At 39.4% G+C, this 12,677-nt stretch overlaps 1 long non-coding RNA gene across 1 annotated transcript; it reads right to left on the bottom strand.

The window, feature by feature from the left end:
* Positions 1-315: 315 nt before the first annotated feature.
* Positions 316-12,400, bottom strand: LOC138497159 (uncharacterized). The gene is made up of 2 exons (XR_011278530.1): positions 11,581-12,400; positions 316-1,972 (listed from the first exon to the last, which is right to left on the bottom strand). It is a non-coding gene; the product is annotated as an uncharacterized lncRNA (long non-coding RNA).
* Between the last annotated feature and the right edge of the window lie 277 nt (positions 12,401-12,677).

The following is a 12,677-nucleotide window of genomic DNA, read 5'->3' on the forward strand; positions in this document are numbered from 1 at the left end:
CTAGGGAAACCACAATTTCCAGGGATAGTGTTGGTGCGCCACCATGGGCAAACTCACTGACTTATTTACGATAGAGAGCTATATGTGGTAGTCTTGTGGTAATTTCCACTACCTTATATACGGTAGGGAGCTATGTTCAGAGAGTCTCTCTTCCCGTTGGCTCATGTACCTCCAACAAGTTATACTACAGTCACTCACAATTATTCATACTGATTCTGACATACACACATCTGTCTTAAAATGACCATTGCACTTTTTAAAAATCTCCCCACATCATTGGCATTGTAATGGTAAATAGAAAATAAACCACCCGTCTGTTTTCAAATATTTTCTGTATTATAAAATTTGCATTTAGGCATGATCTCATTTTTACAGCAATAAAAGGGAACAATCAAAGCATTTTCAATGACACACTGCAATTATAGTGGCGAAGAACAGAACTTAAATTGCAACATTAGCACTTGATAAAGACACGCACGGGACTTTCATTTTTCTAAACTGACTGCATACTTTCGTGCACACACACAGCTCCCCCAGTTAGGTAATTACCTTATCTGTTCAGATTCTTCTCTCTGTGAATGTGGCTCTCTTGGCGTAACTCCAATAAAAAGGAACGCTTGCCTTCTCAAGCCGGGGTCATTGCCTGGAATTCTCAGCTTTTTCAGATAGGACTGCCTCTGCCAGTGGAAAGGTAATTCTTTCAGCTTTCCCCAGTCTCGACTGCAGCAGGACACCCCCACAGCCAGGTCTTCTCCCCCGTAGTGCAGAAAGATGTCTGCCTGTCTTTTTCCCTGCTACTGCCCACTAAAACTTTCCTCTCAGCCCTCTTTATGACGTGTTCCAATGAAATCCATCATCTCTCATCCTCCTACTTTTCAACAATAGCTTCGCTTATACATTTGCAATTGTTGCAAATCTGACTTCCTCCTTCCTGCCGTTACTGTGCACAACAACACGGATAATCAGGCAGAGAAGAGAAAAATCTGCACACTCATTTAAATGGTTTTCAAAGTATGCCTAATTCTGCAGTAGAGAACACATTTTATTAGTGGGTTATATTAAAATAAGGTTTTATTAGTCAGGTTAATTGTTAATATGTTAGCTGTTAATTTTCAAATGTGTCTCTAGCAATATAGGCATTTCAGGTGAAAAATAGTGTGCATTTTTAAATGAACACGTGTGCTTTTAACTGTAAAATAGCTTTGCATCTTATATATTAAAATCGTTTTTTGACTGAATAGCCTGTCTTTCCTTGTTAATCTGCTAACCCATATAGCAATGCACCGCACCCTTGTGGTGGTGCTGCAAAAAAAAAATGCTACTTGTGCAGTAGTGCTGTAATGCTACTTGTGCAGTAGTGCTGTAATGCTACTTGTGCTGTAACATGCCAAATATCCTTACATATACCCTCCTTTTGTTTTTAGAACTTGGCTATAATCCAAGCCAATTCCTAAAAACAACTTGTTCTATTTTTATTTTTACAATATAGCAATCCAACAAAATGAATATTCATGTGCATCAATGAAAATTTGCAATTAACATTTCATCTGAGTCCATCAGTTCATAAAATGTTCCACATTTGCCTTCTCAGTGGAAGTGGCATTACTTTAAGTTTAAATTTTCCAAGTCAATTAAAAACAATGAAATAAAACAACTAACTAAAACAAATAAGTAATATAACAAGTTAAAATAAATAATTAAAATAATAAATACGTGGAACTTCATATGCCGGAACTTTTGCTTTGTCTCTTTTGGTATGTCCCGACCAGCGATGTTATTCGGTTCATTCGAGTACTCTTTCATCTTGGCAATCTTGAATCCACAGTATTCATCTCTTTTGGTATTCCGGTTATTTTGTCTTCACCTCCACCTGGAGGCAGGCATCTTTTGGTCTTCATCCAGGGGACTCCAGGACTCCATCGTCTCCCGTGGCCTCTGATCCCGGAACCTCCGATCAAATAATGTTAATTGTCTAAATCAAAATAGAAAATAAACAGATTAAGTACATAGCACAATACTAATTTCCACCTTTTTGCCAAAAATAAAACATGCTTGGTAAAAATACTTCTTTTTTTTTTTCTTTTTTCTGAAATTAAACACAAGTTAAAAGAAAACAAACACATATAAAACAGCATTCAATATTTAATACACTTTCTCTCTGTACACCAACCACGAGCTTCCGTTATATGTGCATTTATTTATTTATTTATTTATATTATATATTTATTTATTTATTTATTTATATTATATATTTTCACATATATTACAGTGTTTATGTGCCATCATAACAATCAACTTTTTTTTTTAACTTCTTTGTCACTGCCTCCTGATTACACCCATTTATTTTCTCAATGGACTCTATCCGTTTCCACATGCTCAAGCTGCCTGATCTCATGTCTGGGATGGCATGGTTTGATTTGATTTACATGGACAAACTGCTCTATTGCTGTTTCACCTTCATTTTTCAAAATTTTATACACTACAGGAGAGACTTTATCTATAATTTGAAATGGCCCCTGCCAGGCTGCCAGAAATTTAGAATTTTTCTGTTTACTTTTTCCAAAATGGAACTTGTACACCTGATCCCCTACATTGTATTCCTTTACTGATGTCTTTTTGTCATAATATGACTTAGCACTGTCAGCAGCTCTTTCCAGATTTCTCTGCACAAAAGCAAATGCATGTTGCAAATGCCTCCTCAGTTCATCAATATATTCATGAACTGTGGATGCACTCACTAGAGTTTGCTCATGTGTTCTGTATAGTAGGTGTTGTGGTAACACCATTTTCCTACCTGTTAAGACCTCATGGGGGCTAACACCTGATGCTTTGGCAGGAGTCGACCTGATTGCCATCAAAACCAATGGTAAACGCAAATCCCAGCTGGAACCTGCTTCTGCCACAAATTTCTTTAAAATGTCCACAACAGACCTATTGCTTCTTTCAACTGTACCTGAAGACGCCGCCCGATATGCGATATGTAGTTTCCTTTTCACACCTAGTATTTGCCATACCTTGCTCATTAGAGTACTTGTGAAGTGACTTCCTCTGTCTGACTCAATTCTTTGTGGCAACCCAAACCTTGAGAACACATGGTTCACCAGCAATGTGGCTGCTGTTTGCGCACTACAATCTGGTGCGGGAATGCACTCAATCCATTTTGACATCAAACATACCACACTCAAAATATAGCGGTGTCCCCTGCTCGACCTTTTTAAAGGACCTACATAGTCTATTTGCAAATCTGACCATGGGAGAGTTAGGCCTCTTTTCATCAATGGTGCTCTATGCATTGGTGAAGCAGGTTTAAATTGGGCGCATACTAGACATCCTCTAGTATATAATTCCACATCTTGGGACATATGTGGCCAGTAAGCATAATCTTTTAGTATTTCTAATGTCTTTTGTGAACCTCTATGGCCTGCAGTTATGGCATCATGTGCATGGTGTAGCATTAGTCCTCTGAATGAAAGGGGTACTACCCACTGTATTTGCCCTGTTATGGACTCTCTAATCATGAGTCCATCCTGTAATCTAATTCGTGTTTTGTTCTTTAATAACACCCTCAACTCTTCTTTTCCCATACAATCATTTTCTGTTAAAGGATTTTGTTCAGGATCCATCAAATGATTATAATAGATTCCCAAAATTTGATCATTCTTTTGTGCCTCAATCAAATCTTGGTCTGGCGTGTCATGACTCCACTGCACCACCGGTTGATCTACCTCCTTTGGTGCTTTAGACCGTGTGACTGCATCAATTTGTATTTCACCCATTAAATAATCAATAGGTAGCAATTCTCCCATCACAGCCCCAATCTTAGCCAGATGGTCTGCCTTATCATTTCCCTCCTTATCCTCTCCTGGTGTTTTTAAATGCCCACGAATTTTTCTCCAGTATATTGTTAAATTATTTTCTGACACCAATTTGTCTATGGCTTGTATCATTTTTCCATGTTTAAGTGGCTTTTTGTTGTATGTAACCATGCCTCTTGCTTTCCAACCAGGCAAATACTCCACAAAGCTATTCCGTGCATAGTCAGAATCAGTCACCAGGACAATTTCACTGAACTTTTTATCAACTGCAGTAGCAATTGCTTTATAGATGGCTGCCAATTCCGCTACCTGACTGCTCCTATCTCCAATCCTCATCCCTATACTAGGAACGCCTTCACATTTCAACCAGACATTTCCTATTCCTGCCACTAATTGTTTATTACTGTCATTTTCAATGTGAAAAGCACAACCATCCACATATACAGTTGGCAAATCCTTGCATGTTTTTTCATCAAAAGCTTTGTGTGGTGATTGTTCAAATTCCTGTAAACTAGCTTCCACATCCATTTCATTTGTTATTTGTTCAGCTGCACAGTCATGTAAGTCAGCTAACCCTTGAGCAATTGGGCTCTTTTTATTTTGTCCATATCTTACTTCTACGGGAAAACCTTGTAATGCCAGCGTCCATGAAGTGATTCTGGATTGCGCTAGATTGCCTGATCTAATTCTTTTACTTTCTAAAAATTGCAAAGGTTGATGATTTGTTTCAATAATCACCTTTTCTCCCTGAACAATGGGGCGAAAATGTTGTAGCGCCCACACAGTGGTTAATAGGGCCTTCTCACATTCATTAAATTTCATTTCAACTTGGGAAAATGCCTTACTTGCATATGCAATGGTTTTGTGATTCAAATCGTGTTTTTGTGATAACACTGCTGACATACAATGTTCAGAAAAGCCTATTTCTATAAAGAAATCCCTATCCTTTATGGGGTATGCTAAACATGGTGCCTTTACAAGACATTCCTTCAATCTAGCCACTGCATCAGATTGCTCTCTTTCCCATCTCCAGGGAGTATTTAGTTTAAGCAGTTTAGTCAATGGTTGAGTGATTTCTGCATAATTCTCAATGAACTTTCTGTTATAGCCTGTCATCCCTAATAAACTTTTTACTCCTTTCACATTTTTAGGATCTTTTAATCTTTGTATGGCCTCTATTTTCTTCCTTTGTGGATTTAGCCCATGTTCAGTCACTTCATGCCCTAGAAAGTTCACTTTTTTCTTGCACCATTGTGCTTTTTGCAAAGATACTTTGGCGCCTGCTTTCTGCAATTGGCCAAGCACATGTCTTATTTCATCAAAATGGCTCTTAAGGTTTTCATTTTTTATCAAGACATCATCCACATAAACTATTGTCCCTCTTTCCGCTGCATCCGGCATGGCCTTTCTCAAAAATATGCCAAATTCACTCCCACTATTGATGTACCCGAACGGAGCTCTAAGCCAGGCATATTGAGTCCTGTCAAATGTAAAGGAAAATAGGTGTTGTATCTCCTCTGCCAATGGCACACACCAATATCCAGATGTGAGATCTAACGTGGTAAATACATTTGAACCATGTATCTGAGCTAGGCCCTGATCAATGAATGGTAGTGGCCATCTAGATATTGGTACTCTTTTATTTAACTCTCTTAAGTCTGCACACAGCCGCCATTGACCATTTGGCTTTAACACACCTAAAATAGGCGTATTGGATGTGCTATGAATGGGCCTAATTATTCCCCGTGATTCCAAATTTTTAATAATCTCTGCCAATGATTCTAAACATGCCAGCGGTAGTCTATACTGGCGTACAAACACTGGATTTCTGCTACAACCTTCTGGTAGTGTGGCCACATGTAAATCAGTTAAACCACAATCATAAGCATCTTTTGCAAATACATCCTTGAACTCCATAAATATTTCCCTCAGAGTGCGTCGATCCTCATCGCTGTTACATGCATCCGCTAAGGAGATCTGCTCTTCTACCATTCTGGAAAATTCTGGAAACTCTTCTGGTAAAGGAATCTCAGCGCTTTCCTCTAACTGTGTGGCTGTGTCTTTTTGTAGAGCTGCCACTTTCAAATATTTTGGCATATCAGCTTCCACTTCAATGGGCTGATTTCCTGTTTCATTTTCATTTAAATTAAATATTATGCAATCCTCTTGATGGCAGCACACTGTCTCATTTGAATCATAAGGATACACAGAATGAATTTTAAACATTCCTTTGGGCTGAGAGTCCAGGTGTTCTGGCAACTCGCCCTTGGCATCTACATATTTTTCAGGAATATTCCCAATCACCATGTTATTTAAATCTGCCGTATAATGTGATTTTTGTATGGCCATTCCTAATGGGGAGTTTTCCTCTAAATGAATATCCTGACAACCTTTATTATTCACCATGATTTTTACAGATCCCTCACCAATGTCTACCAATGGAATGTATTCATAATCCAGGCCTTGCTGTTTTATGGATTCATTCAGGCATACAAATGCATCAGAGCCTTTCATCTGCTGTCCATTTTTGCATTTCAGTGTTATTGCAAACTGTTTTGTAAATGCAGGAACAATAGTATTTTTCCTCATCTGTAATTCGACTGCATAAGGAACTAGTTGTGCACAATGATAAGCCCTTCTTTTGTCTCCAAATTCAGGCGCCGGCCCACCTAGGCGTGACCATATTTTTTGATTAAGGAAATCTAACACCATACACATTCTGTGCATGATGTCATTGCCCATGTAAAATTCATTTTGTGCTCCACTCACTATCCATACATTATGGTAAATTGCTTTCTGCCCAATGCTAATTTTAAGCATGCATCTGCCTGTAATTCGGTTTTCAAAGTCTGGACTGTCCAACCCAGAAACATATTGGTTTTTAATCCTAAATTTTGGGATTTCTTCCCTCTCCATAATTTTTTGCAACAATTTCTCATTAATGAAACTCCTTTCATGTTCAAGCGCTAAAGTGGCTTTTATTGTTTTAAGATAATCATTTATACCAGCGTGAACCCATGGTTGCTCATCTTCCATGTGTATCTCTGCCAGAGTGGTAATGTGTTTTTCTGAATCTGTTTTAGGAACAATATTCTGTTTGCATGTATTCTCTTTTAAATAGAAACGCAATGTGTGTTCGTCTATGGCAGTCTGCCAATCTTTCCTTGGGTCCAAGTATATTTGTACAGGTAGTTTTTCATTGTCGCTCTGATCTTTGTCTTGACACCTTAATATAACAGTGACACTAGGTATGCAGCTATTCTGGAGATATACCTCCACAGCATCATTTGTTTTGGCAACGGTGTGACATTCTTTTATATTGCTGTTTTGTGATTTTAGTTTCTTAGGCCTCAATGGTTTTTTGGTTAAGGACCACAGCACTCCATTCACCCCATCTATGAGAGGAGACAATCTTTTCAGGCAATCTGTCCCCATCAGAAATGGAATTTCACAAATAGATGTGATCAATACCTCTTGTTTCATTCTGTGCTTTCCTATTTTTATGTCAACCTCAGTTACACCTATGATGGGCACCTCCTCCCCATTAAAGTTATGCACTGGGCCTTGATTTGCCTTCACTGTGATCTGACTCTGTGGAGGCCTCCCTTCATTGATACTCTTTACCAGCTCCTTGGACATAATTGTGGCCTGTGCGCCAGTGTCAATCATAGCAAAGGTGTGGCATTTTTCTTCTACAGTGATGGGTGCATAATATCTGTCCTCAACTTCCTCTAATACACATAAGAAATGTGAATTCTTACTGATTTCAGGGCTCACCTTTCTCAGGTCTTTTTCACTTTTGGCTAAGCACATTGGTAAATGAAAAGACATTTTTCCCTCCTTTTTACCCATTTCTGTGCGAGATATTTTATTCATTTCTCCATGTTCAGAGGTTTTTTGGAGTGTGGCCACTGTTCGCCCATCCATCTGGGTAACATCAGAGACCACATTACAACCTTCCAACTGAACATGTGTCACAACATCATTCAGCAATTTGTCATTTTTTAATTCTGTGCATTTGTGATCATTTAGTGTAATACCAGCCCTTTCAGCCTCTTCAAAAATATGTGGCTCAAAGAATTTTTCAGGTGATTGACTTGTACCCTCCTTGTGAGTATTTCCTTTTTCTGTCTGTGTTTGGTAATTGTTTTGCTTGCCCAGGGAAGGAGCTATGGCATCCCCACTTACTCCCTGTTCACTGGTATTCCCCATGCATGAGTCAATTTTCTTAAATCTGTCCCTTTGTTCTTTTGGAATTCCTAATGTTTCTTTTTCATTTGTGCAAACCTTTACTGTTTTATTTAGCTCTAAGTTAAACCGTACCTCTTTTTTAGAAGTATTTGCACTTTCTGTCACAATTTCATTTACTGGTACTTTCATTTTTAATCCATTAGACATCTCAGAGTCGTTATGCAAAATTATATCAGAGCAATCTGTCATTTTGACACTGCAGTTATCATGAGTACTTAGTCACTTTTCGGAAGCCCCCCGGTCATTGCTATGGCCATCAGCCCCCTCTTTGGAAGGTTGTTTTTGCGCTGTATAGAGCTTTCCTATTTGCTCAGCTAACATTTTCACTTGGGCCTCAAGGCATTGGAACCTTTCCACCTCTCTAGGATCCTCTTTCTGTGGCCTAGGTCGATATTGGTTGTTTTCCCCCTGATTGGATCTATTCTGATACCTCTCAGGTGATTGATACCGGTTGGGATGGTTTCTGAATTCTTGATTCATTTGTGGAGGGGAGCGGTTTGCACCCATCCTTTGATTATAGTCCCCTGGTGGGGAATCATTGTACTGGCGTGGACTGTAGTTCACGTTTTGCCTCATGTCCTGTCTCTCAGATTGTGGGTACTGGCCCCTATATTGATTTCCATTATCAGTAAATCGATCCACATATCGGGGCCTATCCTGATTACCATATATCATGGTGCTGGGATCAAATCTGCTCTGTGTCCCCAATGACTGGTAGGGACCATCATTTCTTTGATCTTGATTTTGTCTCTGGTTATTGTTCATACCTGCCATATCAGACCGGTATCTTACCCGGGGTCTATCTCCTAAATATCTAGGGCTGATGTAGCTCTCTCTATTACTAGGATCATGTGATTGGAACATTGGTACAGTAAATGGCGATCTTTGTTGATTACCCCTTTGTTCAGGTGTCACATTATTTTTACCTTGGCTTTGAGCAGACTCAAGGGACATTTTGGCTGACCTGATTTCCATTACTGTGGCTGAGGGTTCTTTAGATTTAGGCCTGGTATCTTTCATTTTATCACTTTCTCTACCCTGACAATAGAGTACCTCATATAGCTTGGTGCTTTGATGTACAATCCATTCAAGGGACTTGTCACGGTCAAATTCACGGACCAATTGGGATATGATGTCTTTCTGTAGCCCATAGAAGTATGCGGTTTTAAACTCATTGGAATTTGAGTCAAAAGATACATCAAAGCGAGAGAATGCTCTTTTTAAGTCTTGTAAAAATTGGCGAGGTGATGTATTAGGTCCAGCAGTAATAGTGTACGCAACTTTCTTTGCCTCCTGCAATGACTGAAAAGGAGAAAAATGGCGCCTAATTTCTTTTTCAAACTCCAGCCATGTCATATTCTGCTGTTCATTTAATCCCCTTATGATGCTGGCCGTCGGGGCATCTAAAGTTAAATGAAAATATTGTCTGTACTGTTCCTTAGGTATCTGGAGCGCTTTAAAAATGTCATGCACCGCTTCTAAGTGATCCTCAATGCAGCATTCACCTCCCTTTTTAAATGGTTTGATCAGGGCTTTAATGGATTTCATTATTTTTATGGGGCTACTTGTTGCAATGCATGGAATTGCACTATTTTGTGATTCAATCCTGTTTTCAGGTGTATGAGATTGGTGGCTGCCCCCAATGGGAGTATCAAATCCCCCAAGGGCGCTGCAACCAAGTTCAGTCACCGGCCCAGTCACTGGGGCACTAGCTCTTTGGGCAGAGCTAGAATTCACCTCCACTCCATTGAATGTGGTACCCTGCCGCCTCTCCTGTGACCTGGGAATGCACATTTGCTGTTCTAAGTCCTTACACTTTTTAAGGAGTCTGTTGGCTTCATCATGCAAATAATTATTTTCATCACTCATTTTATTAATTGCCTCCTGCATATCGCACATTTGCATTTGGCATTCATTGAACTCTTTATTTCTCTTGTCTCTTTCTTGAATCATTTTAATCATTTCTTGTTCTACACTCTGGAGATCACCTTCTTTTTCGCAATGTTCTTTTTGTAAAATCTGCATTTCTGAAACAACCTCATCTTTATCCTGCCTAATGTGATCCACTAAGGCTTTTAAGTGTGTCAATTCTTGCTCACTATCTTCAAATTGTTTCTTGCTTTTGGATAACTGAGTATCAAAGTCTCTGCATTTTAATTGCATGTCTTTTTGGCATACATCCAATTCTGCTCTCAACATTTCCTGATTTTTACTTGCCCCATCTAATTCAGTCTTTAACCTGTTAATTAGCTGAGTATCATTCTCTTGCATTCGCAGTGACTTGTTTAAAATAAACCATATTTTGCCGCATAGCCGTATTAAACAGTCTTTCTCTGCACTTTTATCGGCTGCATTCAATAATCTTGTAAGGCAGACCTGAATTATGCTGCCTTCTGCAAAAATATTGTCTAGTTTTTCTTTCTGCACCTCACCCTGAATGCGGTTACTCCATTCTAAGGTACTGTTCGAAGACCAATTCCCATGTGCAAATAACTTTGCCTCTAAATATTGCACTAGATCTGAGAATGTGGTTTCCCTTTGTGACATTCTGAAATTCGTTTTTAGTGGCACACTGCTATTATAAAATGGGTTCCCTTTAATGTGCAAATGGCAGTGTGAGACACGCTTGCCACGCCCAGTAGGTACTCTATGATCACTTTCCCGGCCTGCAACGCACCATAAATATGTAGGGTATTTTGTGGAGATTTGGGGCCTGACGGTATTTTATTACCGCCGAGAAATAACTTAGCAATAATCACTCTTTGTATTCAGATTTGGCCATGTGCAACAATAATACAATGGACATGCATTATTTCAGCACCCAGACCTGCATATTTGGTATACGTGGTTGGTGGTATTTTTGTGAGCATAATTCCCTTGTTTTATTTGTGGCCCCAATGTCCAGAATCCCTTATCTTCGCTTAGATTTTTCGTGTGATCACTAGAGAGACCTCAGACCTGCATTCTAGGGAAACCACAATTTCCAGGGATAGTGTTGGTGCGCCACCATGGGCAAACTCACTGACTTATTTACGATAGAGAGCTATATGTGGTAGTCTTGTGGTAATTTCCACTACCTTATATACGGTAGGGAGCTATGTTCAGAGAGTCTCTCTTCCCGTTGGCTCATGTACCTCCAACAAGTTATACTACAGTCACTCACAATTATTCATACTGATTCTGACATACACACATCTGTCTTAAAATGACCATTGCACTTTTTAAAAATCTCCCCACATCATTGGCATTGTAATGGTAAATAGAAAATAAACCACCCGTCTGTTTTCAAATATTTTCTGTATTATAAAATTTGCATTTAGGCATGATCTCATTTTTACAGCAATAAAAGGGAACAATCAAAGCATTTTCAATGACACACTGCAATTATAGTGGCGAAGAACAGAACTTAAATTGCAACATTAGCACTTGATAAAGACACGCACGGGACTTTCATTTTTCTAAACTGACTGCATACTTTCGTGCACACACACAGCTCCCCCAGTTAGGTAATTACCTTATCTGTTCAGATTCTTCTCTCTGTGAATGTGGCTCTCTTGGCGTAACTCCAATAAAAAGGAACGCTTGCCTTCTCAAGCCGGGGTCATTGCCTGGAATTCTCAGCTTTTTCAGATAGGACTGCCTCTGCCAGTGGAAAGGTAATTCTTTCAGCTTTCCCCAGTCTCGACTGCAGCAGGACACCCCCACAGCCAGGTCTTCTCCCCCGTAGTGCAGAAAGATGTCTGCCTGTCTTTTTCCCTGCTACTGCCCACTAAAACTTTCCTCTCAGCCCTCTTTATGACGTGTTCCAATGAAATCCATCATCTCTCATCCTCCTACTTTTCAACAATAGCTTCGCTTATACATTTGCAATTGTTGCAAATCTGACTTCCTCCTTCCTGCCGTTACTGTGCACAACAACACGGATAATCAGGCAGAGAAGAGAAAAATCTGCACACTCATTTAAATGGTTTTCAAAGTATGCCTAATTCTGCAGTAGAGAACACATTTTATTAGTGGGTTATATTAAAATAAGGTTTTATTAGTCAGGTTAATTGTTAATATGTTAGCTGTTAATTTTCAAATGTGTCTCTAGCAATATAGGCATTTCAGGTGAAAAATAGTGTGCATTTTTAAATGAACACGTGTGCTTTTAACTGTAAAATAGCTTTGCATCTTATATATTAAAATCGTTTTTTGACTGAATAGCCTGTCTTTCCTTGTTAATCTGCTAACCCATATAGCAATGCACCGCACCCTTGTGGTGGTGCTGCAAAAAAAAAATGCTACTTGTGCAGTAGTGCTGTAATGCTACTTGTGCAGTAGTGCTGTAATGCTACTTGTGCTGTAACATGCCAAATATCCTTACAACCTCTACTCTTAGCCTTGTTATGCTCAGGGAAAATGACCAGGGAACAAAAAGACAGGAGCAGCTGAAGGAAGAAGTGAGTGCTGCTGAAACAGCAAACACAGTAACCGCACACAGTTACCATCTTGAAGTGACTCTCTATGTGCCCCTTTGGTCCTCAGACATCGAAGCACCTCTGCCCTGCAGAATTGTAGGCTAGGAAGCCCAAAGTGTCCAACCACCCTCAGTTGGAATGGTAAGTGGAA

This window comes from Ambystoma mexicanum, chromosome 5q (assembly GCF_040938575.1).
Source record: "Ambystoma mexicanum isolate Mex_15411 chromosome 5q, UKY_AmexF1_1, whole genome shotgun sequence".
Classification (NCBI taxonomy): Eukaryota; Metazoa; Chordata; class Amphibia; order Caudata; family Ambystomatidae; genus Ambystoma; species Ambystoma mexicanum.